Raw genomic sequence first — 26009 nt, 5'->3', positions numbered from 1 at the left:
GTGTGAACCGCCTGCCTATTTGTTGGCGACAGCCTCAAAGGCTACCATGGTGACTTCTGGAGAAAAACTCTCTTCCTCTTCTGATTGTATGGATTTGTCGGCTTGGGAAACCTGCACAGTGATTAGGTTGATGGTCTTTGTTGGCCCGAGGCAGTGTTCTCCTTGTGTTCTTAAGTAACAAAGCTTAAATGTCTCAAGAAATAGATGTATAAAGGAAAACATTTACTTTTTAGTGAATTCAGAACTGCTGATTTACAGAATTGAGATGTGTTCAATATGCATAATAGCCTGGATCTGATAGGCCGTAAACTTAAGGAGTCAGAAGGATCCATCATCTAATTTCCAGATCCAGAATAGTAACTCTTTCTCCCCTTGTTCAAACAGCCAGTCCTAATCCACCCGGCACTCTTCCCCGAGCCCAGATGTGTTGTTAGAACCTTCCTTAAGACAAGTTTAAGGCAAGTGATTGGAACTGGTGCTTCAGGACACATTTATAGACCAGCTCTGATCTAGGTAGCTTCATTCAAGGAAATGTCAGAATTCTATGTTTTCTGGGAGTCTACACTGGTTTATGTTGGGATATTCTCACTCTTTCTGTCATGACTTTTGTGTATTACTCTCCAAATGGCATCAGTTTTCAGCCTAGACTTAACTACGCTTCGTGTAGCTACCAGGCAAAAAAAGGAACTTTCCAAGTCACATACAGTTTTAACATCATAATAGGATGCCATATTATAACTGACTTTTAATCAGTGTTAACTAGACTTCATTAGTTTGAGAAGTGAACTATATTCAGTCTTTTAATTTTTAAACCATTTCTCTTTTTATGATTTCATTTATTTTTGTCTGTGCTGGGTCTTCGCTACTGTGCGCAGGCTTTCCCTAACTGTGATGAGTGGGGTCTACTCTCTAGGTGCAGTGCGTGGCCTTCTAATTGCAGGGGCTTCTCTTATTGGGAAGCATGGGCTCTAGGGCACACAGGCTGCAGTATTTGCCACATGCAGGCTTAGTTGTCCCATGGCATGTGGAATCTTCTGGGACCAGGGATTGAACCTGTGTCCCCTGCATTGTCAGGCAGATTCTTAACCACTGGACCACCAGGGAAATCCTTAGTCTTTTAATTAAACGTCTCATGGAAAGTCTATTGTTTGGACCAGAGGCATTTTTCAGATTACGTACCTTAGGATACATGCCCCTTAAGTCAAAACAAAGGCTGTGAGTGTGTGTGTGACAGTGTATGTGTGTGTGTGTGTATTCACAACTGAACTAATACTAAAACCATTTACTGAGCTGAATATTATGGTAGTTATTCTAAATACATTTGAAATATTTTTCAGGGCTGCTATAACAAAATACCACATTGAGTAGCTTCAAGAATAGGAATTTATTTTTTCATACTTCTGGAGACTGGGAGTCTAAGATCAAGGTGTTGGTGAGTCTGGTTTCTCCTGGGCCTGCAGATGGCCACCTTCTTGCTGTGTCCTCACGTGGCCTGTCCTCTGTATGTAAGCATCCGTGTGACTCTTGCCCTCATCTCCTCTCCTTATAAGGACCCTCGTTAGTTAGAATGGATTAACTAGGGGGCCCCCTAAATGGCCTCATTTTATAACTTAATCACTTCTTTAAAGGCTCTATCTCCAAACCGTTCCTAGAGATTAGGGCTTCAATATATAAATTTGGAATGAGGGAAAGGGAGACACATTCAGCTCCTAACAGTGTTGAATTCTCACCACAATTTTTGTAATAAAGGTACTGTCATTATGTCCATTGTAGAGATAAAGAAACAGTGGTTCATAAAAGCTGAGTCACTGGCCTGATGACTTCCATGTAGCAAGCCAAGCATACCATTTACATGCTGTGTATTTCTTTTTCAGTGTGTGTGTCAGAGATATCATCTAGGTTTTGAAGTGGGTTTGAAAAGGCCCATTGAAATTTCTGGATTCCTTTAAAAGAAGGCGTATGTAGCCATGTTGCTAAAGGAGCTTCTGCCACTTAGCAGCTGTGTGACCTCTGGCAGGTTACTTCACTTCTCTGGCCTTTGGTTTTCTAGTTTACAAAATTGGGTTATTAATCATACCTACCTGAGAGGGCTGTTGTGAAGAGGATGTGAGATAATCCGCATAACATATGTCTGTAAATAGCAGGGATTAAGTAGATGTTAGTTGCTATTATTATGTGATTATCATCATTCCGAGAAAGATGCATTTTCAGAATGGGACCAAGTGATTACTATCATTCCATTTTAATATTTAAAAGTGATATTACTTGCTGGTTATTTGGATCTATATATTATCATAGTTTTAAATATTACCATTTTCAACACATTATGTCATTTTACATCAGTAACATGTCAGAGGCTGGTCTAACGTGTCAAAAGGGATTTAACTCATTGGCTGTGTGTCATCAGTGTGACACAGCTCTGAGAATCAGATCAACAGCACCTGCTTTTAACACACATTGGACATACCTGGGTGGTTTCCTTGGAGCCAGGTGACACGCTGAGCCGTTGCAGCACCAATTTTCTGGGGAGTTCAGAAAGACCATAAGAGATGATCAGGACTTCCTGCAAGCCAACTTCCAGGTAATCCCGTTGCAAAACGGCTCTGCAGTCACTCCACCATGTGGCTACTGTAGTCTTCTTCTGCTGGGTCGCACTGCCACGGGTGCCAGCCCTCTGGAGTGATGCTCCTTGTAGATGCTACCAGACATCTAATGCCGCAAGTCATGCTGTGCTGCAGGGCCTCATCCGTCTCACCTAAGGTACTTTTGCAAGGATTCTTCTTCTAGATTAAATTCCTGGCAGTAGAGTAGCTGGGTTAGAATTTATATGTATTCAGAATTTGGATCAATACCACCAAAGCGCCCTTATAAACAGTCAGACCAATACAGTCTCATCTGCAGTGGATGAATGCACCTCTTTGATGTTATCAAGTATTTTCATTTTTGCCAGCACGATAGGTAAGATCCATTCTCCCACAGTTGCTTTGATTTGTCTTTACCTGTCAATATCATTGAGCACCATTTCATGCATTTGTTCCCTGTTTGTATTTTTCACTTCTGAGTGGGAACTGCCTATTCATATCCTTCGTCCACTTTTCCACGGGTATATCTTTCTCCACCTGAATTATATAGACCCCTTTTCAATTGAGGAAGTGAGCCCTCAAGGCAAATATTTCCTCCAGTTTACCCTTTGTCTTTGTTTACAGTATTTCAGTCCATCCTAAATGTTTACATGTTTTTAAATTTCTCAACACCCAGGAAATTTGTTGAGTTGGATCACATCTCAAGATCCCTCCAAGTCTAAAGAAGATGCCACAAATACCATCAGCTACAAAATGAAAGGAATATGAGTCCAGTGGTGGACTTTTGCAGACTTTAGCAGGTGAGTGAAAGCCACTTCTATTGTCTAGGCCTTTCCAAGGATTCTGTCATCTCTCCTGTAAAATACTCAACTCTGTCTTGTATTAGCAGAACAGTCAACATTACAATCAAAATATGATTTTTTTAAATGTTTTAAAAATGTTTTTATTAGTTATGAAAGTAATATGGTTCACTACAGCGATTCAATTTTTTAAATCTAACAATAGGTTCTGGATTTTTAATATCCAGGCTCTACCCTTCCACCATGCCTGTCCTTCAGGAATGTGCTGGACAACTCTATCAGTGTTTGGGGTAAAGGAACATGATTCATGAAAAGGATGAATCTCCCTTAGAAGGCCTGGTGAGTTCAAGGATGCTCTAAGACTTCTTCAAGGGGAGGAAAAGAAAGTAAGCGCTTTGAATGAAGATATTAAATGATTTGGAGTGAGCTTTAAAGAATTTATGACATAGTTTTAAACTTTTTGGAAAATATGGATCCTCTTGTCTATAAGCTTTCTCCCCTCTAAAACTTAAACTATTAAGGTGAAAAGTGAAAATGGCATCTGATTCTTTGTGACTCCATGGACTAAATAGTCCATGGAACTCTCTAGGCCAGGATACTGGAGTGAGTAGCCTTTCTCTTCTCCAGGGGATCTTCTCAACCCAGGAATCAAACTAAGGTCTCCTATACTGCAGACAGATTCTTTACCGACTGAGCTATCAGGGAAGCTCAGCTATTAAGGTAAAAACTCAATCATCTAAATTAGAGAGATCCCTAAAACCTTATGTGCATATGAATCACTTGGGGATCTTGTTTAAATGCAAATTATGTGGTTCTGTGGGGGCAGGGGGACAGCGGTTTGGGCAGGACTGAGATTCAGCATTTTTAACAAGCTGCTTGTTCCCAGACCTCTCAGTAGCTGGGCTCTAAAATACAACTTTTGTGAACACATTGCCCTTACTCATTGCAGTATCCTATGTACATATACACATGCTTTATATATATCTTTATATTCCTGCTTTCTAAAACATTAATTGAGAAATAGGCCATTGTTACAGAAACCACAATGCGCTTCATGAAAAAACATTGGGTACAAAGGCAAAACAGTGACAAATTGATACTTTCTTGCTTGGTCACGCCTGATTTAAGGAAATGAACCCCAAATAGGCTATGTGAATTGGAAATTGACTTCAACCACATTTAAATTGTTGTCTTTTAAAATATTAGCAGTTGAGTGTGTAAACCAATATTTATTTTCTAATCAAAGGTTTGTGGCAAATGGTTTATAAATGAAAGAAATGAGGGAAGAATGCTTTGAAATGTTTCTCGTAATAGAAATGGAAATAGGATATTTTATTTCTTTAAATGGCAGGCACAGGCTTCAGCTAAAATTCATCCTGCTCTGGAAAGAGGAAATTATATGAAAAACTGATCATAGTATAAAAGCCCAGACCAGCACCTCTCTGCCAGCGATCATAATAAATATCTTTCAGCGGAAAAAAAGTTGAAGATCCAGCTATATTAAGGAAGAATCTATTAACAGAATAATTGTATCCTGAGGATCCCTTTAAGAAAAGCTTCCAAAATTCCATTATCTTAACTGTCACTCGCCACTTTGAGTTGTCTCAGCGCTGTGTGTTTTCATGAATTACCAGAGCTGTTTGTTTTTTCCTTTATCAGTCATCACCCTGTCAGCCGGGCCATTCATAACAACTTTTGGCAGCTCATCAGGAGAGTTCAGAGCTTGAATAGGACCCTATCAACTCTCACACCTCATTGTGTGAAACTGTTTACCAGCATTGCCTTTTTCTGTAAATATTACAAGCAGAGCCCTGAAAAGTGGAGATGCGTGAAAACAAAATGGACAAATCTTGTAGCAGTTGGTGGAGATGGCAGATGGGGGTGGGGTGGGGGGAGTGACTGAGACTTTACAAGTACTCATGTTTCCTTGATCGGGCTGAATCCTACCTAGTCACTGGGCTTGAATTCTTGTATATGCTGGTTAATTAGACAATATTTAATTTGACTTAACATTGGTGTCAGTTTGGTGAAAGTGGGGCTCTGTAATTAGGGAGTACAGACTGGGTTTCTGTCACAGTTCTGCTCACTTCCTCTAATTTAATGCCCCCCTTTCCAGTGTATTATCACCCTGGATGTGTTGAGTTCCCTGCTGTCTTTTCTGCTTGACTGGTAACAAGGTGGCCCACATGAACACCAGCAGCAAATGGACTCACTCAAGTCTCCTGGTCTTAACAGCCTGAAGTTCTGCCAGATTCACCCATCAGAAATAATTTCCTCTTGAAAACGAATGTCAGTAATTCTCTATGGAAGCTAATATCACCAACTTGCAAATGGGTATGATTTTTTGTTGTTGTTATTCTCTATTTTTACTGAAGGTATATATATACAGATTTTTGAAGGGTCAAGTAGTTCCTGGTTTTGTGATTAAAAAGTTAAAAAAAAATTAAGCCTTCTCCCCAGCCCCCTACCCTGCCCACCAGAGGCAACCACTCTCAATTCTTACAGCAGATTAATTGGAAAATAATGTCACAGGGAGAAATAGGTTGTTTTGCTTTACCAGTTTTTGGATGTTACATAAATGTCACTTGCTTCTTCCCTTTACCATGAAGGTGGATTTTCTTTGATTACTCTTTTTAAAAACCAAGGTATAATTCATATACAATGAATGCACAGATTTTCAATGTACCATTCAATATATTTTCAGTTCAGTTCAGTCGCTCAGTCGTGCCCAGCTCTTTGTGGCCCCATGGACTGCAGCACATCAGGCCTTCCTGTACATCACTATATATATTTTAATGAAAGAATATACTGACATAGCTGTGCACCAAACTGCAGAGCATTTGCAAGACCCCCAGAAGTTCCCTTATAGATCTTTGCAATCACCCTTTTTAGATCTGTAAAGCAATCGCCCTTCTTATTTCTTTCACTGTAGATTAGACCTACCTGCTCTGGAACTCTCTGTAAGGCATTAGATATTATGTACTCTTTTGGTCCTGACTTCTTTTGCTCAAAATGATATGTTTGAGATTCATGCAGAAATTTATTCCTTTTAACTACCAAGTAGTGTTCCATTGTATGAAAATACTACTGTTTATCAATTTTCTTTATGGACGCTCATTTGTTTCCACTTTGGGGATGTTTTTATTATCGATTCATGGAAGTTTTATACATTCTAGATAACAAGCTCTTTGTCAGAAATTGACTTTGCAAATCTCTCTCCCAGCCTGTATTTTCTCTTTTCATATTCTCAATGGTATTACTTGATGAGGAGAAATTTTAAATTTTGGTTATGTCCATCTTATGATTTTTTTGTATGATTTGTGCTTTTTGTATCTTATCAAAGAGCTCTTTGCCAACCACGAGATCATGCAAATATTCTTCTATGTTTTCTTTTAGAAAACACTGAAGCTTTCTAGTTTCAGATTTTACATGAAGGATTCCTTTCCTATCTAAATATAATTTTTGTGTATGGTGTGATGTAGAGGTCGAGGTTCTTTCTTTTTTAAATATGAGTATACAATTGTTCTAGCATCATTTGTTGCGAAAACTTTCCTTTCCACATAGGATGTGTGTGTGTGTGTGTGTGTGTGTGTGTGTGTATTTCAGGACTTTATTCTGCTTCACTGACATTTTTTATCTTCCTTATACAAATAACAGCATCTTAATTATTGTAGTTTTCAGTACAATTTAAAAGTACAAGTTTTCAAAATTTGTTTTTCTTTCTCAGGTTATTTTTACTATTTTTTAGCTTTTGCATTTTCATGTACATATATAATCAACTTGTTAATTTCTACTACAAGCCTCATGGAATTTTGATTGGGACTGTACTGAATTTATAGATCAGTTAGGGGTGAATTGATACTTTAGCAGTATTGATTTTTCCCATCCCTAAACATGTTATATGCTTTAAGTTTTATTTAATAACTTTCTACAGTATGTAGCAGTTTTAAGAATTTAAGTCTTATCTATATTTTCTTAAGTTTATCTTTGAGTATTTTATGCCTTTCCTACAAAGGTAAATGAATTGCTTTTTAATTTCATTTTCTAATAATTTGCTGGTAACTTTTGAAATATAAATTTTGTATATTAACCTTAATTCTTGTGACTAAATTCACTTTTCAGTTCTAGTTGTTTCGGGGGGGGTAGATTCCTTAGAATGTTTTCTATATACAATCATGTCAACTGCAAAAAAAAAAAAGACTTTTGTTTCTTTTTAATTTTTATAGTTTTATTTTTTTCTTACATTGTTGTGCTAGATAGGGTTTCCAGTATATTGTTGAATAGATGTGGAGACATTGGGTATCTTGTTCCTGAACTAAGAAGCATTCAATATTTCACCATTAAGTATGACATCAACTGTTGTTTTTTCATATATGCCTATTATCAAGTTGATGAAATTCCTTTCTTTTCCTCGTGTTCTGAGTTTCTTCTCATGAATGAGTATGACATTTTGTCAAAAATGTTTTTGCATCAACTGAGATTTTTCTTCTTTGATTCTGTTAATGTGATGAATTACAACTATTGATTTCATAATATAAAACCAACCTTTAATCCCGGCATAAGCTCCATTTATTAATAACATTTGTCCTTTTCATATAACACTGAATTTGATTTGTTAATATTTTATTGAGGACTTTGTATATTTATTCATGTAAGATATTGGTCTATAATTTTTTTTTTCTCGTAATGTCTTTGTCAGGTTTTAATAACAGGGTTATGTTGGCCTCATTAAACTACTTGAAAAGCATTTCCTTCTATTTTCTCAAAGAGTTTATATAACACGGTATTAGTTTTGTCCTTAAACCTTTGATAGAATTTGTGAGCAAAGCCATCTGGACCTGAGGCTTTCTTTGTTGAAAGGTTTTTAATTATGAATTCAATTTCAAAAATGAATATAAAGCTCTTTGATTTTTTCTATTTCTTCTTGTGCTAATTTTGGTAAGATGTGCTTTTTGAGGGATTTGTCCACTTGTTCTAAGTTGTTGAAATTATAGGCGTAAAGTCATTAATGTTTCTGTCTTCTTGGAGAATTGAATCCTTTTTCATCATGTAATAAGTCTCTATATCACTGGTAATATTTCTTGTCCAATCTTGTTTTGATATTAATAAAGCTACTTTAAGCTTTGTTTTGAGTAGTGTCTGCATGGAATATCTTTTTTCATTCTTTTAATCTATTTATATCTTTATATTTAAAGTGGTATTCTTGTAGCCAGCATATAGTTGAATCTTGCTTTTTATGTAATATAACAGTCTATCTTTGAATTAGTATAACTTACATTTAATGTGATTATCAATATGATTGAATTAAAATCTACCCTCTAACCAGCTGTTTCCTATTTGTTCCATTTTGTCTTTTGTTTCCTTTCATTTTGCCTCCTTTTTAATTAATTGAGCATTTTCTGTGATTCAGTGGTATTTCTACTACTGAATTATCACGTACAACTCTTTTTTAAAATTGAATACTTTAAGGTTTACCATCTACATCTTATTTAATCAGTCTAATTCACATTATATCCCACTTCCTGTCTGCCATAAGGACACTATATCCCCAATTTCTTCTCTCATCTCTTGTTCTGTTTTGCCACATATTTACTCTTACATGTGCTATAAATACACAGTATTACTCCTTTTTGCTTTAGGTAGTTATCTTTCAGAGCAACCAAAAGCAGTAAAAAATTAAATTTGGACTTTGTTTACCTTTCGTTATTCCATTTCCAGTGCTCTTCATTTCTTTGCGAGGATTCAGATTTCTGTCTGCTCTTATCTGCTTCTGTCTGAAGATCTTTCTTTAACATTACTTATAACATTGATCTACTGGTAATGAATTTGCTCATATTTGTTTTATGGTTTTGGTTCAGGAAAGGCTTTATTTCCTGTTCCTTTTTGAAAGACATTTTTGCTGGGTATAGCATTCTGACTTAACAGGTTTTTTCTGTTGTTCAGCTACAGAGACCTCATCCCTTGTACAGTTTCTGGAGAAGTCTAGCTCTTTAATTTTCATCCCTCTATACGCTGTGTGTCTTTTTCTCTACTGGCTGCCTTCATAATCTCCTTTGTCTCTGGTTTTCAGCAGTTTCTATGTAATATGCATATGGTGTGGGCGTGTCTTGGGGAGGGGAGTGTTAATTCTGCTGGGTGTTCTTTGAGTTGTTTGGTATCTGTTATTCATTTTGGAATATTCTTGAGTATTATTCCTCCTTATTTTTTCTTCCCGGGATGCCAATTATACATAGGTTAGATCTTTTGTTATTGTTTCCCATCTCTTGGATGCTCTGTTGTGTTCTTCCAGCCACTCTCCATCCTTCCCCACTGTTCTGCAATCCATGTCAGAACTGGTATAAACCCAGTTTCCATAGATGTGAGGGTCTGACTGAAGAAACTTCATTGCTGTTTTATCCTCTCCTATTCTCCAAATCCCTATGGGTTTATCACTTTAAAAGATTGTTTCCTGGGACTTCTCTAGTGGTCCAGGGGTTAAGAATCCACCTTGCAATGCAGAGGGCTTGGGTTCAATCCCTGGTTGTGGAACTAAGATCCCACATGCCTTGGAGCAACTAAGCCCACATGTGGCAACTAAGACCCAGTGCAGCCCAACAAATAAGATTGTTTTCTGCCATTTTAGTGGTCTTGGGAGGGAGTGAAAGTAGGTGCACATGGGCAGTCTGCCATTCTTTACCTGAAGTCAACTGTGAATTTCATTATTTAAGGTAAACTTAGTGGTGGCAAAGACCTAAATTTCCTATTATCTTTGAAGTAAGTCAATCTGTTATATCATCTTCCTCATTTTAAATCACTTCTGCAATCTCAAAAATAAGAGAAAAGTATCACAAATAATGATAGCTAACATTTATTATACATTTATCATATGCTAGTGTTATAAATGCTATTATATTAACTAAATTTTATTCTCATAACAGCTTTATAATAGAGACAGTCTGGTTTTTTTTTAAATTTTTATAGGTGAAGATAAACTGAGGCACACAAGATTAAGTAATTTTCCCAAAAATTCATAAATAGGAAATGACAGAAATTGGCTTCTTAACCACCGTATTCTAACTGCTTCCAACGGATGGGAAGATGGTGGCTTTTAGGGAATTTCTCTGATTTTGTTCTCTGCAGTCTTTCATGTACTACTGTTAACTTTCCAAGAATCTTAACCTGTTAATCAGCAAGTACATATTCAGTGTCTGTTATGTGCCCAGAATTGTTTTGTTCACTGTGGAGGTATAAAGAAATACAGCCAGGCCATTTCCTTCAGGGAGCTTACATCTCTCCAAGAGAAGGCCCCCCACAAATCTGAAAATAAGCTTAATGTACAAAGTGGAACCATCATTCAGAAAAATGAAAGCTTGATTTGATCTGGGTGCTCAGAAACCATGAAAAGCTCATTAAAAACCCTGATAGTTATTTAAGAATTTACTTAGCTTCTGGCTTACCTGTGTTGCCTTTCATTTCTCCCTTTACCTCCTTTTTCTTTCTTTTTTTTTTTTTTTGCAGCCTAATTTTAGCTATTGTACTGTTTATGAACATTTCTTCCACAGAGCAAATGTAAAAAAATCATGTGTTTATTTATTTGGCTGTGTTGGTCTTAGTTGCAGTACAGGGAATCTCTGTGGCAGCACGTTAATTCTCTAGTTGCTACACACACACTCCAGTGTATGTGGGCTCAGTAGCTGTGGCATGAGGGCTTAGATACCCCACAGCATGTGCAATCTTATTTTGCTGATTAGGGATCGAACCCATGTCCCCTGCATTGGAAGGTGGATTCTTAACCACTAGACAACCAGGGAAGTCCCCACAGAGCAAATTAAGAGGATTGTTTATAAGCTCAAAACATCTTTGTGAAAGTTTAAAGTGGGAAGAGTCTCAAATTCTTGGTCATAGTGAATTATGGAGATATATGTGTGTGTGTGTATATATATATATATATATACACACACATACACACACACAAAGCTTTATAGATATATGTACTTTTATCACTTCTACCTTCTTTCCCTGTCAAGTTACATAACTAGGAATGAACATGTGTTAACATCAGATGTTCTCTGGTATTTCTGGAATGGCAGTGAGTAAACAAAGGGTTCATAGATATAATATTGTCTTTAGGTTGGCTACCACAGTGACTACCTCCTAATAAAAACCTAGCAAATTTTTACTGTTTCATGGATTGAATGCATGAAATTAAAGAAATCTAGGGTGACTTTCTTTTTTTATAGATGATGAAGAAAATCCTCACGAGTTTGTATTATAATTTGAAGGGATTTTCCTAATGCAGTACATGTCAACACACCTTAGAGAAAAAGTTGTCATTGATCTATTATCCTTACACCAAATCTCTTTTAGGATTAAGGGACAGGATTCATTCACAGTGTCAGACCCGTCCCTCCCCAGCGCAATACCTAGCAGACAGTAGGTATTTGTTGGTTGGAACCTGTTAGGTGAAAAAATGAATCATTTGACAGTCTCTAGTTTGACGTTGAAGAAGTCTAAGTGCTCAGTAACCACTTCTCCCAATGGTAGGTTCTACACAAAACTAGCAATAACAACAGAACAGTGTTTTAGGAGAAACTTGATAACGTAGCCATCAGACCATGTGCTTTGAAGCCAAGCAGACCTGAGTCTAGTCCTATCTGTGCCACTTAGGAGCTAGCATATGACCCTCAGGAGGGTTGCTTAACCTCTTCAAGTCCCAACTTCCCAATCTTTCAACTGGGAGCAGTAACAGTATTCCATATGCTTTTTGTGAGGATTAAAAAAGATACTCTGCACTGTGACCCACTACAGCTAGTGCTCAACACATGGTAAATAAACAGTTATTGTTCTACAAGGATGTCGGGAGTTGAGGCTGTGGCCATTTGGATCTGTAAAGAATCTTGACAACAGTGGGGAAACCTAAAACAGAGGAGCTTATATATTTCCTAGTTTCTCTTATCTTGCTTTAGGAATTTTGAGTGATGTATGTTTGGTGGTATGAGTATGTGGAAGGACGCAGAGGTGCAGTGGGACAGGATCTAGAAATTCTTTCTACCTTTAGAGAAATGCCCTCTACCAAGGATTTATGCTAACAGGGCCCACAGGCCCACCCTATCAGCTGAGGATGAAAACAGCCAGAGACAATGGGATATGACACAGTAATGAGTTCTCATTTGTCAGGTGTCTACTTGCCGATATGGTCTAAGGATATGGTGTTCAATAATTTCTAGAAATTGGTAATAATGATACCATTTACACGGCAGCTCCTCTGGCAGTTTTCAAAGTGCTTTCACATACACTTTCTGTTTTAATTTCCACCACAGTGCTAGGAGGAACCTGAAATAAATATTATCATTCCCATTTTATAGATGAGTAAATTTATTCTGAAAAGTGAAATGACCACGTCCAAGGTCACACAGCTGCTCAGTGATCAACCTCAGATTTAAACCTGAGTTCTCACTCTGGGGTCATTAAATTTTTTTCTTCCATGAAACTAAACAGCTTGTTTATTCTACATAACTCATGTAGTATTTTGGATATTAAGTGTGCTTGCACCCATGCTCCCTGGTGGTTTAGTCAGTAAAGAATCTGTTGCAATCCCTGGGTTCAATCCCTGGGTTGGGAAGGTCCCTTGGAGAAGGAAATGGCAACCCACTCCAGTATTCTTGCCTGGGAAATCCTATGAGCAGAGGAGCCTGGTGGGCTACAGGCAGTGGGGGTTGCAAGAGTTGAATGTGACTGAGTGACTAAATCACCACCACGTACCCATGCTAGACCTTTAAGAATTTGTGTTTATAAGGTCATTTAGTAATCAAAATCTGCCTGCAATATAGGGATGCAGGAGACATGGGTTTGATCCCTAGGTCGGGAAGATCCCCTGGAGAAGGACATGGCAACTAACTCCAGTATTCTTGCCTGGAGAATCCCATAGACAGAGAAGCCTGGTGGGCTGCAGGCCATGAGGTCACAGAGTCGGACACGACTGAGAGACTGAGCATGCACACATGGAACAGCAGCTAACCTTCTGTGCCTTTTTTGTCCTACAGAGAACAAAATTTGTCATCCGGATACACCTAGTGTTTAATGATGTCAGTAAGGAAACCGTCCACCCTTTGGTCCAGAGGAGGCCATGGTTCTTCTGGTGAAGCACAAGGGCATGGTCATTTTGATGAGTCACTCTACAGAGGGTCCAAAGCTGTGAAGCAGAGTAAACTCAGGACAGACAGCTGGAATCCTGGAATGTAACCTCACCAACAGATGAGGTAGTGATGGATGACTCCTGATTATAGTCTTTTCCCTTTCCCTCTCTCAATTTATATTCTGAGTTGTTACCTAGAATAAATCCTACAGCTTCTAATTAATGCACTCATTGTCTTTGTTTTGAATGGAAAAGAGGAAAAAATATGTTCATACCCCTGCTGGCAGCATAGGAAGTATGCCTAAAGTGGAATATCTTTCTCCATCACAAATAACATTAATCTCTGTAGTCCTCCAAAGTAACTAATTGCCACATAGTTGAATTTCTATTTGTATGGATGGGTGGTATCCTTTATGAGTTTCCAGGTAACAATTTGTTGCAGGAAAGATTCTCTCCAGAAACCCTTCTTAAGATTATTATCAAATTCCTAAATCAAGAAGGAGAAGTCAAACTGGTTAGGCTAGATGCACAGACAACCAGTTGGCAACAAACTGAGCTCATCAGTCCTGGATTCTCAACTGTCAGAGAGGATGGGCGGATAAAGCTACAGCGGGCTTGTTGGCCATTACAAGTCTTCCAAAGGGAGGGGAGCAGCCATGCCACAGTTTTCTTCTATCCTGAGCCTGTCCTGTGTTTTTCTAAGTGTGTGAGCGTGAGCTCCCTGCACACACCCACACCCTCTGATGAGATGATGATGGGAGTAACCGGGAACCTGAAGATGCCATGGCCACTGTGCCCTATTCTCAACAGAACCTCCTTTTGTTCCAACAATAACAACTTTCAATAAAAAGAATCATTACATTTTAGACATTTCAATATAAGGGCTTGGAGAGATACCTTACCTTGTTCGAGGTCACGCAATTATTAAATGGCAATGTAGGAATTTGAGCCTGGGTCTGTCTGCCCCCAACTCAAGGCTTTTGAGCATCACTCTCATTGTCTCTACTGGGATAATGGCTTCCTTGTGGTAACTGTTAGAAGCTGGAAAATGTGGGCCTGAGGGAACTTTTCAATATGAAATGCTAACTCTTTGCCTACTGAGATTCTTATTTTTAAAAACCCAGAGGAAGTTCATATTAATAGATTTATTTAACATTTATGTACAATATTTACATTTACAAAATGCTTTACAGTGTAACAGAATGGGCAGAAATTTTTATTGCAGCATATAATTGTCTTTTCTTTCATATTCATTTATTCCTTTGATTTATTTCAAATGTTCTCCACTTGGTCTTCTGAGATCATGTACAATAGTAACAAATTTAAAATAAGATTAATAAAAGATTATTTTGTATCACTCCTAGGGAAAACCGAGCAGGGCCATGCCATTCTCTGTTCTTGATAAATGTTATGCAAAAGCGCATAATATCGTCCCCAGCACACTGCCTGTAACACCAGCTGTGCTTGTTCATGGCACTTTGAAACTGTATTTGGCTCCTGTTCCTCATGTATTTTGTGGTGTCTGTTTTCTGCCCTTCAGCTGGTTGGGGTGCTCCATATTTGGGATGATAAAGTGCTGTCTGTCATCTGAAGAGGCTGCACCATGGCCTTTCTTCACTGATCACCAAGGCGGAAACCTCTGCCAGCTTTTCTCACTGATGATTCCCTCTGCCTGCAAAGCCTTCTTCCCCAGATGGTCCCATAACTACTACCTTCTCTTCACTTGGGCCTGAGATCAAATGGCACTTTCTCCAAGAGGCCCTGCCTTGACCCCAAGTCCCAAAGAAACTCCCCCATCAGTGTATCCTGGCATTCTCTTTTATTTTCTCTTTAGCATGTAAGATGCTTTAGTAAAAACCCTAGAACTGGACTTCACTGGCGGTCCAAGAATGGTTGAGAATCTTCCTGCCCGTGCAGGGGAACATGGATTCGATTCCTGGTCCAGGAAGATGCCACATGCCGCGGGGAAGCGAAGCCCGTGCGCCGCAACTACTGGACCAGTGCTCTAGAGCCCGGGGGCTGCAAGTACTGAAGCCCGCACGCCCTAGAGCCCACGCTCTGCATCAAGAGAACCACTGCAATGGGAAGCCCACCCACCTCAATGCAGAGCAGCCCCCACTCACCACAACTAGAGAAAGCCCGTGAGCAGCAATGAAGACCCAACACAGCTGAAAATACACAGGTAAATAATTCAAAACCTCTAGAATTCCACTGTTTGATGAGAATACATGTATATGATAGTTATTGATAAGTTAATATTTTGTCATTTTTAAGTTGCTAAGGAATCTCTTTAATAAGAAGTACTCTGAAGGCTTACAATACATTGCTTATCTTTTTAGAGTCAGGCCGTTACTTTGGAGGGCATGCAAATATATGGCTAGGGGAAAATGTCTGTATTTGGTTACTTTACAGGTTCTAAATCTAAATAACTTCTGTGCATGATCAGTAGATTAAAAATTTACTCAAAAAGTTTTTCTCATCCTTGTGTATGTGTGTGTGTGAATATTAATTTTTTTTCTTTAAGAATTGCAGGTAGGGTGTCTAACTAAACTGTGGTTTAGAAAGACAGATGTGGAGGTCTGCCCTGGGAGGGAGGGTTGGGGGACAGACAAGAATGAGTAAGTGGTTCTTGACCCTGGCTGTACATTATTAACAATGATCTATCCTACCAACCAGGACCAGTAAAATCAGGACCTGGGAGGGTGAGCCCAGGCACTGGTGATTTTTTTTAAAGTCTTTATTGAATTTGTTATAATAACACTTCTACTTTATGGTGTTTTTTTTTCTTTTTGGCCACGAGGCATGTGAAATCTTAGCTCCCTGATCAGGGATCGAACCTGCAGCCCCTGCTTTGGAACACAGATTCTTAACCACTGGACTGCCAGGGAAGTCCCGGGCACTAGTGTTTTTTAAACTGTGCCAGGCAATCTGATCTGTAGCCAGGAATGAGAACCCTGGATTAGCAGGCTGCTATAGTCCATTCTTGAGATAAGTGAGTGACCAGGGTAGCCACTGTCAGCCCTGCCTCTCCCACGCCTGCCAGGTAGAGGCGCTTGATTCTATCCAGCTCTGACCAAACCTGGAAAGAACTTAGGATCCTCCTCTTACCTGTGGATGGTTTCTGAAACTGGTCTTGCTGTCTTCAGCAATGTCCAGTGAGCCTGGTCCAACGCCACCAGGGCTCTCCACTCTTTCCTGTTTCGATTTTGGTGATTTTTTTTTTTTCTTTTTAATGCTGCGGGGCTTGTGGAGTCTTAGGTCTTAGTTACCCCACCAGGGATTAAACCTGGGCTGTCCGCAATGAAAGCACAGAGTCCTAACCGCTGGACTACCAGGGAGTTCCCCTTTTCCGATTTCCTGTTTGGTCTCTAGCTGTTCTCCTGGACCCTCAGCCCAAACCTCTGCCGCCTCCTCTGTTTCTGCCTACTCTTTGCTTAGCTACTGCTGACTACTGATTCATGGTGGCCTTATACCCCATGTCCAAGCTGCCAGCTGGGGTCTGGCGTCAAAGATGAACTACCCAGAACCACAGTGGGGGCTCCTTCCTGATTCAGTCTAGCCTGGCAAACTCAGCTGCTGCCAAATTCCCCAACAGGGAAATCTCCTTGAACACGGCCCCTCAACATTGCCTTTGAATTCTTGGGAGAAATAAACCCCACTCTCTGAGCTAGAGGCTGTGTAAAGCCATGTGCAAGGGGCCGGGACACAGGGAGGGAGGGGTGAAAAAGGCAGGCCATTAATGCAGTCAGCCAACCACAGATGGAAAGCAAATAAGGGAGATATTGATTGAGCATTTCTCAGAAAGAAGCAAAAATTGTGTGAACATCAGCTCTATGGGGAATTTGATTCAATCTGAGGTGAAAATAAGGTGACAAAATGACAATTGTGATCACGTTGCCGTGAAGCATCCGAAAGTTTGGCAACTTGGATGTGAGTTGAGAAAGGTGTATGAATTATTTAGACAAGTTAACAATGGCAACTTCAGAGTGCTGCTCACAGCAGGAACCAGGGGAGAGAATGGGCTCAGATGAGATCTTGGCAAAGACTGGGGGGCCCGCCATGCAAAGCCGCCTCCTCCCAGGAAAGGAGCGGGGTAGTCGGGTCTACAGCAACCACGGTGGGGTTCTTGGAAGCCTCTGTGGACTTGGTTGTATGAAGCATGCTCAGTTCATCTTTTTGCTTCTGGTGTAGGGGCCTCAACCCTGTGAATCTCCTCTCCTTCATGCACACACTCAGGCAGATTGTACCTCCCTGCCCCTTTGAGACATGAGAGGAAGGGTCATACATCACTTCCTTGTGGAAGCCATGAAGAGCCACCACTGTATTTTTGATGTTTTCTCTTTTCCTCTGATGATGAATTGTCAACCTTGTGTTGAGATGGTGGCATCGAAAAATGGTAGAATCTTTGAGTCCCTGGGTGACTAAATTAAGCACAGCCACCTGCTGACCCACAGTGGACAGACAGAATGAAAGAGACATCAGTCTTCACTATGTTAAGCCACAGAGCCTTGGTGGTTGTTACTGCAGCAGAGCCTAGCCTATCCTTACTGCTGCCAAGATTTTCCTCGTGAAGGTGCTCCTGTTAACTCTCTAGAACTTTTACTCATCTCCAGCCTGGTAAAGCAGAAGGAGAGGGAAAAGGTTTCTGGCATTCCTTTTCTGGGCTCATCTATGGTGGGTGCGCTCAAGGGGATGGAGAATGGCAGGGAAATAATGTTTGTTGATTTCCTACTCTATACCAGGTGCCTTGCCAGATGCTGTACATGCAGTCAGTCTTCAGAACAGTGTGACTAGAGGATTTTGATTTTTATATTATTGATAAGGAAGAAGAGCTCCAAAGAGCTTAAACTACTTGTTTAAAAATCACCTAACTATGGGGTCAGTACAGTGGTTAGGACTCTGCACTTCCACTGCAGGGGGGCGTGGGTTTGATTCCCTGATCAGGAAACTAAGATCCCCCATGCCATGTGGTCAATAAAATAAAAAATTCAACAAGAAAGAAAAAAATTTAAAAAATCACCTACTAGGAAATGACAGAGTCAGGAAAAGAACTCAAGTCCATCTGACTTGAAACCTATAAGTTTTCCTGTACTATAAGCATACAAGTAATGGATTTTAACCTTTCATAGCCTGTTAGTGTTTATCTAACATTATCTTTTTGGTTTAGTTAGATCAATCTACTATTCCAAGCTATTAATTCTTAGAATTATTTTCTTCTTTCATTTTACTCAGAGTTTCATTGATCTTTGACACCCAAGGTGCTACAAATCTGCATGTTTGTTTAACTCAAACCAAATGCACTCACGTTTGTTTTAAGTTGGAATATCATCACCAGGATATCTGGAAATTCCTCCACTGTGGCTCCAGGTTTTACAAACTGTGAGGTTTGCCCTTTCTGGCAAGGCTCTTGGAGGAGGGAAATAGAATGAGATGGGATGTGGAGGGAGAAGGTTTATTTGTGAAGAGGAGAGCACGAAGTCTGTACTCAATTAACAGAGGCCCTTAGTACATGGGATCTTTACAGCTGCCTCTCCATGACCCTTAAGAACGGAAGATCCAGCTACTTGAGGAGAGCCCCAGTGACTCCCACTGTGGGCGTGCATGCTCTGTTGCTAAATCATGTCTGACTCTGTGCAACCCTATGGACTGTAGCCCACCAGGCTCCTCTGTCCATGGGATTCTCCAGGAAAGAATACTGGAGTGGGTTGCCTTTTCCTTCTCCAGGGGATCTTCCCAGCCCAGGGACAGAACCTGTGTCCTGCATTGGTAGGCAGATTCTTCACCACTGAGCCATCTGGGGGGCCTGTGACTCCCACTGGCCTTCACCGAAATGAGGTGAAATCTTGATGCAAAGCCATGACCCACCCTCGATGCACAAATGAGATGATTCCCTTGGCTTTCAGAGCACAGCCATGCCGTCCCATTCAGAGGTCAGCAGAGGGCATGCCTCGGCCTGCGTTCTCCGACTCACGACATGACTTCTGGATGGAGAGCTAGGATTTTTCTCAAGTGTAACAATATTAATTATCAACTCACTTTAACACACGTATGATGTATGTGTGCATTTATTTCACAGGAATGGTATAAAGATTAAATACTTAATGAATCCATTTTTCATATCAAGGATATATTTGCCCTCTGCCTAACTATACCGCTCCCTTCTGTTTCTCATGAGAAATATAGCTATCTTTATTATGTAATCAGTAATATATCATTCCTTCTAAGCAGGATCTAATTTTAGCAAGATGATGAATGGCCCGGGAATGCATTCCACTGCCCTCTGCAGAAAGGAATATATATCAGACCTGCTCAGGTGTATGTCACTTCTTTATATTGGGAGCTTTCAAGCTCCCCAAGTGGCAGCCTGGGTTTTTCTGGCTGAGAGCCCCAAGTTCTCTGTTTTGGCCGTGCAGAAAACATTAGGAAACAGCCATGTGTGAACAATGACCAGGCATGCTCACTCAGCCAATGAGATATGTATCTCTCCTGCACCTGGAATTATTGCGCCAGCTAGAAAATGACCAACTTGGGCTTTTCTTTAATTTATTTATGGGAAGGATCTGTGTATGGGACCATCCTCAGCTTCCAGTCACCACCTCCCATTTTCCCCCCTTTTGCTTTTAAGCAGTGAAATTTCTTTAAAATGTAGGAATCATTCCAGTTTGACTAGCAGCATGAGGAATTAGTCACTTTTTCCTGAGCTTTCAAGAAGAAAATGATCACCTTCTTTCATGCTGCCTGTAAGTTTTATAGCTGCTTCTGTCCATTCATAGCACCTTACAACTTGATAGATAACATATTAATTTTGAAGTTATTTTGAATTCATTTTTGATCTGTAGGAAAATCAAAGCAGTACCTTATCTAAATTTCAGATGTGAAAACTGAGATGCAGAGAGAGTTAATGATCAAAACCTCCATATTAATGATTGCCTATGTTTAATTAAAAACTTTTTTCGGTCACACCCCACAGGGATTGAACTCAGCCCCCCTCTGTTGGAAGGTGGAGTCTTAACCACTGGACCACCAGTAAAGTCCCTTAATTTTTAATGACCTCTATATAAGATGGAAGATAATAGTTATAGGTGTTTGCTTTTGCAACAACCATATAGGTAAAAATATGAAATATTTTGTGCAACTACTATATTTGCTGATTCTAAGATGTACTTTTCTCTCATACTTGTGTTCCCCAAAGTGGGATACAGTTGATAATTAATGGAGTATCATAATCTAATTGGTACTGTTTTTTCTTAGTGGTTGTGGCAGATTGGCACTTATAATATCTCAAATCTTCACCCCTCTCTGAGTCTACATCCTTGGCAAAGATGTCACTTTGTAACTCCTTCTATCAGCCAAATCTATTTCCCCAAGCCTGGAAAATGGGTTCAGTTCAGTTCAGTAGCACAGTCGTGTCCAACTCTTTGCAACCCCATGGACTGCAGCACTCCAGGCTTCCCTGTCCATCACCAACTTCCAGAGCTTGCTCAAACTCATGTCCATTGATTTGGTGATGCCATCCAACCATTTCATCCTCTGTGGTTCCCTTTTCCTTTTGCCTTCAATCTTTCCCAGCATCAGGGTCTTTTCCAATGAGTCAGTTGTTCACATCAGGTGGCCAAAGTATTGGAGTTTCAGCTTCAGCATCTGTCCTCCCAATGAATATTCAGGACTGATTTCCTTTAGGGTTGACTGGTTGGATCTCCTTGCAGTCCAAGGGACTCTCAAGAGTCTTCTCCAGCACCACAGTTCAAAAGCATCAATTCTTCAGCGCTCAGCTTTCTTTATGGTCCAACTCTCACATCCATACATGACTACTGGAAAAACCATAGCTCTGACTAGACGGAGTTTTGTTGGCAAAGTAATGTCCCTGCTTTTTAAAATGCTGTCTAGGTTGGTCATAGCTTTTCTTCCAAGGAGCATGCATCTTTTAATTTCATGGCTGAAGTCAGCATCTGCAGTGATTTTGGAGCCAAAAAAATAAAGTCTGACACTGTTTCCATTGTTTCCCCATCTATTTGCCATGAAGTGATGGGACCGTATGCCATTATCTTAATTTTCTGAATGTTGAGTTTTAAGCCAACTTTTTCACTCTCCTCTTTCACTTTTATCAAGAGGCTCTTTAGTTTTTCTTCACTTTCTGCCATAAGGGTGGTGTCATCTGCATATCTGAGGTTATTGATATTTATCCTGGCTATCTTGATTCCAGCTTGTGCTTCCTCCAGCCCAGCATTTCGCCTGATATACTCTGCCTATAAGTTAAACAAGCATAGTGACAGCACCCAGCCCTGATGTACTCCTTTCCCAATTTGGAACAAGCCTGTTGTTCCATGTCCAGTTCTAACTGCTGCTTTTTGACCTGCATACAGATTTCTCAGAAGGCAGATAAGGTGGTCTGGTTTTCTCATCTTTTTAAGAATTTTCCACAGTTTGTTGTGGTCTACACAGTCAAAGGCTTTGGCGTAGTCACTAAAGCAGAAATAGATGTTTTTCTGAAATCCTGTTGCTTTTTCGATGATCCAGTGGGTGTTGCCAATTTGATCTCTGGTTCCTCTGCCTTTTCTAAATCCAGCTTGAACATCTGGAAGTTCACGGATCACGTACTGTTGAAGCCTGGCTTGGAGAATTTTGAGCATTACTTTGCTAGCGTGTGAGCTGAGTGCGATTGTGTGGTAGTTTGAACATTCTTTGGCATTGCCTTTCTTTGGGATTGGAATGAAAACTGACTGGAAAATGGATGGGCCTTATCTTCATTTGTTCCTGAAGAAGGCATTTTTGGGGTTCACCCATTTCCCTTGTCCCACACGGCCTCAGCCTGCCTGACTTCCATAGGCACTGGTATTCTTTGCTCGAGTCTCTTTGCCTGCTCTCATGGTTTAAAATAAGTTCAATCTTTGACAGGTCTTCTTACACTCCCCTTGAATGTGGGCCAGGCGTCATAACTCGTTTCTCTCAAATGGAAGGTGGTGGAGATCATGTGACTTTCAAGGGGAGGTAATAAAAACACTGTGGCTTTGCCCTCTTGGATCACTTACTTTGCACTAAGCCCTATACCTTGTCCTGAGGGCATTCAAAGGCTCAAAGGAATAGAGACCTCTGGCTAAAAGCCAGCCCTGATTGGCTAGCCATATGAGAGGATCATTTTGGAGGCAGGAGTCCAGCCACAGATAATGAAATTCTTGCTGATTCCCTAGATTCTTAAACTGCAACTTCACAAGAAAGCCCAAACCAGAACCCACCAGCTAAGCTATCCAAAATCCATGACCCTAAAAAAAAAGGCTTTAAAATAAATAAAAACAAAATCATTTCAAGTCATGGAAAAAAGAATAGTAGTCACAAATCAAGAATAAAACTATTTGAAAATGAGCAGATTTGGAAAAGACATTCTAAAAAGGAAAAAATATACTAATTGAAATGAAAATCTCATAGACCAGTTGGACTGTAAGGCAGAGAGGGCTGCTGAGAGGTTAAGTGAATTGGAAGACACATTACGGGAAATTATCCAGAATACAACATACAAGATAAAGAAATGAAAAATATGAAAATTGATCAAATGATAAGGTTCTACCTATGTCTATTAAGAGTTCCAAGTGGAAAAAAAAAAAGAAAGAGTTAGAAGCAAATAAATAGTAGTCAATAATTTCCATTATCTAAGACAGGAGTCTTTAAAGAAGCACACCAGTTCTTATGCAGTTAATTAAAAACAAACCCATTCTTAAATACAGAAGTTCAACTGCAAAGTATCAACCTTAAAACTTACTAGAGAGAAAAAATAAATTACCTAGAAATGAATGACAATTAGACTGGGGGCATAATATTCAAAGCAAGAATAACTAGCAGAACACAGCTGTTGTGTTATAAATGTAGCTACAAATGCACAGGAATAATGCATTTAAATTACTGACAGAAAAACTATCTTTCCAGAGTGAAAGTAGAATAAAGTAAATTCCAGATACAGATGACTGTTTTGGCCAGCAGTATTTGGCATGCTGTACATGAATATTTCCTTTGGCTAGGAAGTAAATTACCTTGCAAAGAAGAAATGGGATGCAGGAAATATTTTTTAAATGGATAAGTACCTAAACAAACACTTAATAGTATAAATTGAAATGGCTACTTTATGAGTGTTTAAAAATAAGGGAAAATAAATTTCTAAGTAATAAAATCATGGAACATGGGAGAGCAAATCAGAATTAAAACATATACTATTTAGAAGGAGATCAGTGATATTGATCAGGCTTCCCTGGAGGCTCAGGTGGGGTTCCCAGGTGGCGTTAGTGGTAAAGAACCTGCCTGCCAACGCTGGAGATGTAAGAGATACGTGTTCAATCCCTGGGTCAGGAAGATCCCCTGGAGGAGGGCATGGCAGCCGACTCCAGGATTCTTGCCTGGAGAATCCCATGGACAGAGGAGCCTGGTGGAGTACGGTCCATAGTGTCACAAAGATTCAGACATGACTGAAGAGACTTTGCACACATGCGTGGAAGCTCAGACGGTAAAAAAAAAAATCTGCCTGCAATGCAAGCGATCCAGGTTTCATCCCTGGTTCGGGAAGATCCCCTGGAGAAGGGAATGGCTACCCACTCCAATATTCTTGTCTGGAGAATTCCATGGATGGAGGAGCCTGGTGGGCTATTACAGGCTATGAAGTTGCAAAGAGTTGGACATGACTGAGTGACTAACACTTTCACCCTCTTTCAAGTGATACTGATTAACTAGATGTTAAGTGTGAATAGGAATGTAAGGGTGGGGCTCCTCACATGGCTCTAGTGGGGTAATGGAACCTGTCTGCCATGGTAGGAGACACAAGAGACCCAGATTTGATCCCTGGCTCAGGAAGATCCCCTGGCCCCTCCAGTATGCCTGGAGAATCTCCACTCATGCCTGGAGAATCCCATGGATAGAGGAGCCTGGCGAGCTATGGTCCATAAGGTCACAAGGAGTCTGACCTGACTGAAGCGACTCAGCATTCATGCACGCATGGATGTAAGGGTAGACATGCCAGAATAGAAATAGAATGCATAATTTGCACACAAGCAAAAGAAAAGTATAAAATTATGAACTTGAATACTACCCACCAAAACATGACAGTAGCTTCCTGTTGGGAAAGAGAAGAGATGATGGTGACCAGGAGGGGCTAAGGTTGGGGGTAAAGGAAATGTCAACGTTCTCTGAAATGTTCTACAGTTTAAAAACCATTTAGAAACAAGCCTTTCCCCCTCTCTGCCTCTGGGAGATGCTCAGGATTTTCCGTGATATTCATGGTCCCTTATAACATACCTCTACGTTTCAGCCAGCTTAGCTCCCTCTCTACTTCCCAATGCATATTTTTCATTTCCATCAGGCCAGTCTCTCTTTTTTACACACATCATCTGACTTGTTTTAGGATTCATGTCTCTGTTGTCCAAATCCTGCCAGTTCTTAAAGACCTTCCTTTGTATAATTCAATATTGACAACAGCAAATAGAGCTGTTTGTAGCACATAATACCTAATTGCATTGTTCAGCTCTCTCTTATTTGTATGTAACTATCTTATGTTTTCTATTCCCTTTTAATTGCTTTCTTTTATTCCATATTTCCCTTAAAAGATTATAGAATCTCAGAAGTCAAGAACTGTGGTGTTTATTATACCTTGCCCTGGGATCCCTCATGGCATGTTCCACAGCTAAACACATTGTAAAGAATATGTTTGTTAAATTGAAAGCAGTCTCTCTGATGGAAAGGCAATGAAGAAAAGAAAATGAACACGCAAGTTCTGACCATTCTTTAGCGGATAAATTGCACCGACAAAACAGTAAGTCACTTATTTCAATGTTATTGATTAACCTCAGTGATCTGGAATGTATTTGAGATTCAGAAAAAGTTGGTTAAGAACATGAGGTTTGGTGTCAGACACACTTAATTTGAGCATCAGTTTAATCATGTAATTACTATCTTTATAACTATGGATAGGCAACCTAACTATCCATTTGAGTTTTAATTCTTCATGATAGAAAATATTAATAGTTCATACATGGAAATCACCTAGTTCAGCACATGGAACATAGTAACACACTCACGACCTTGGATTATTATTACCTAAAATAAGTAAAACCAAAGCAATGCATGAGATAATGGCCAGTTGCCAACCCATGATAGAACTGCATTTATCTGCCCTCTAGAAGTTAAGTGTGGCTATGTTCTTTTGTGTTCGCCAGTGAAATGTAAGCATAAAGACATATGTTATTTCCTACAGAATTTATAAGACCTCCTGACCAATTCACCACTTCCTCTTCCCCTACGGGGGCACCCTGGAAGCATGTGTTGAGACGGAGCCTCTGCCCACCTGGGTCCCTGACGGCCATGCTGAGGAGAGCTCATGAGAATGAATGAGAAACAAACTTGTGCTATATTACTGCCCCTGAGATTTTGGAGTCTTTTGTTTCTGCAGCAAAACCTAGCCCATCCTGACTAACATAATGAATTAAAAGTTGTAGTTGTTTTTCATCTATCCTCAATCCCCCAGAAAATAAAAACTGT

The 26009-nt window shown here is 39.9% G+C and overlaps 1 long non-coding RNA gene across 1 annotated transcript; it reads left to right on the top strand.

Moving 5' to 3' along the window:
• LOC102183995 lies at nucleotides 1361-26009 on the top strand. Its single transcript, XR_001296758.2, has 7 exons — nucleotides 1361-3382; nucleotides 3610-3721; nucleotides 5499-5716; nucleotides 13405-13620; nucleotides 15037-15678; nucleotides 25079-25284; nucleotides 25726-26009. It is a non-coding gene; the product is annotated as an uncharacterized LOC102183995 (long non-coding RNA).

Source organism: Capra hircus, chromosome 18 (assembly GCF_001704415.2).
Source record: "Capra hircus breed San Clemente chromosome 18, ASM170441v1, whole genome shotgun sequence".
NCBI lineage: Eukaryota > Metazoa > Chordata > Mammalia > Artiodactyla > Bovidae > Capra > Capra hircus.
This window is presented reverse-complemented; position numbering and strand designations above follow the sequence as displayed.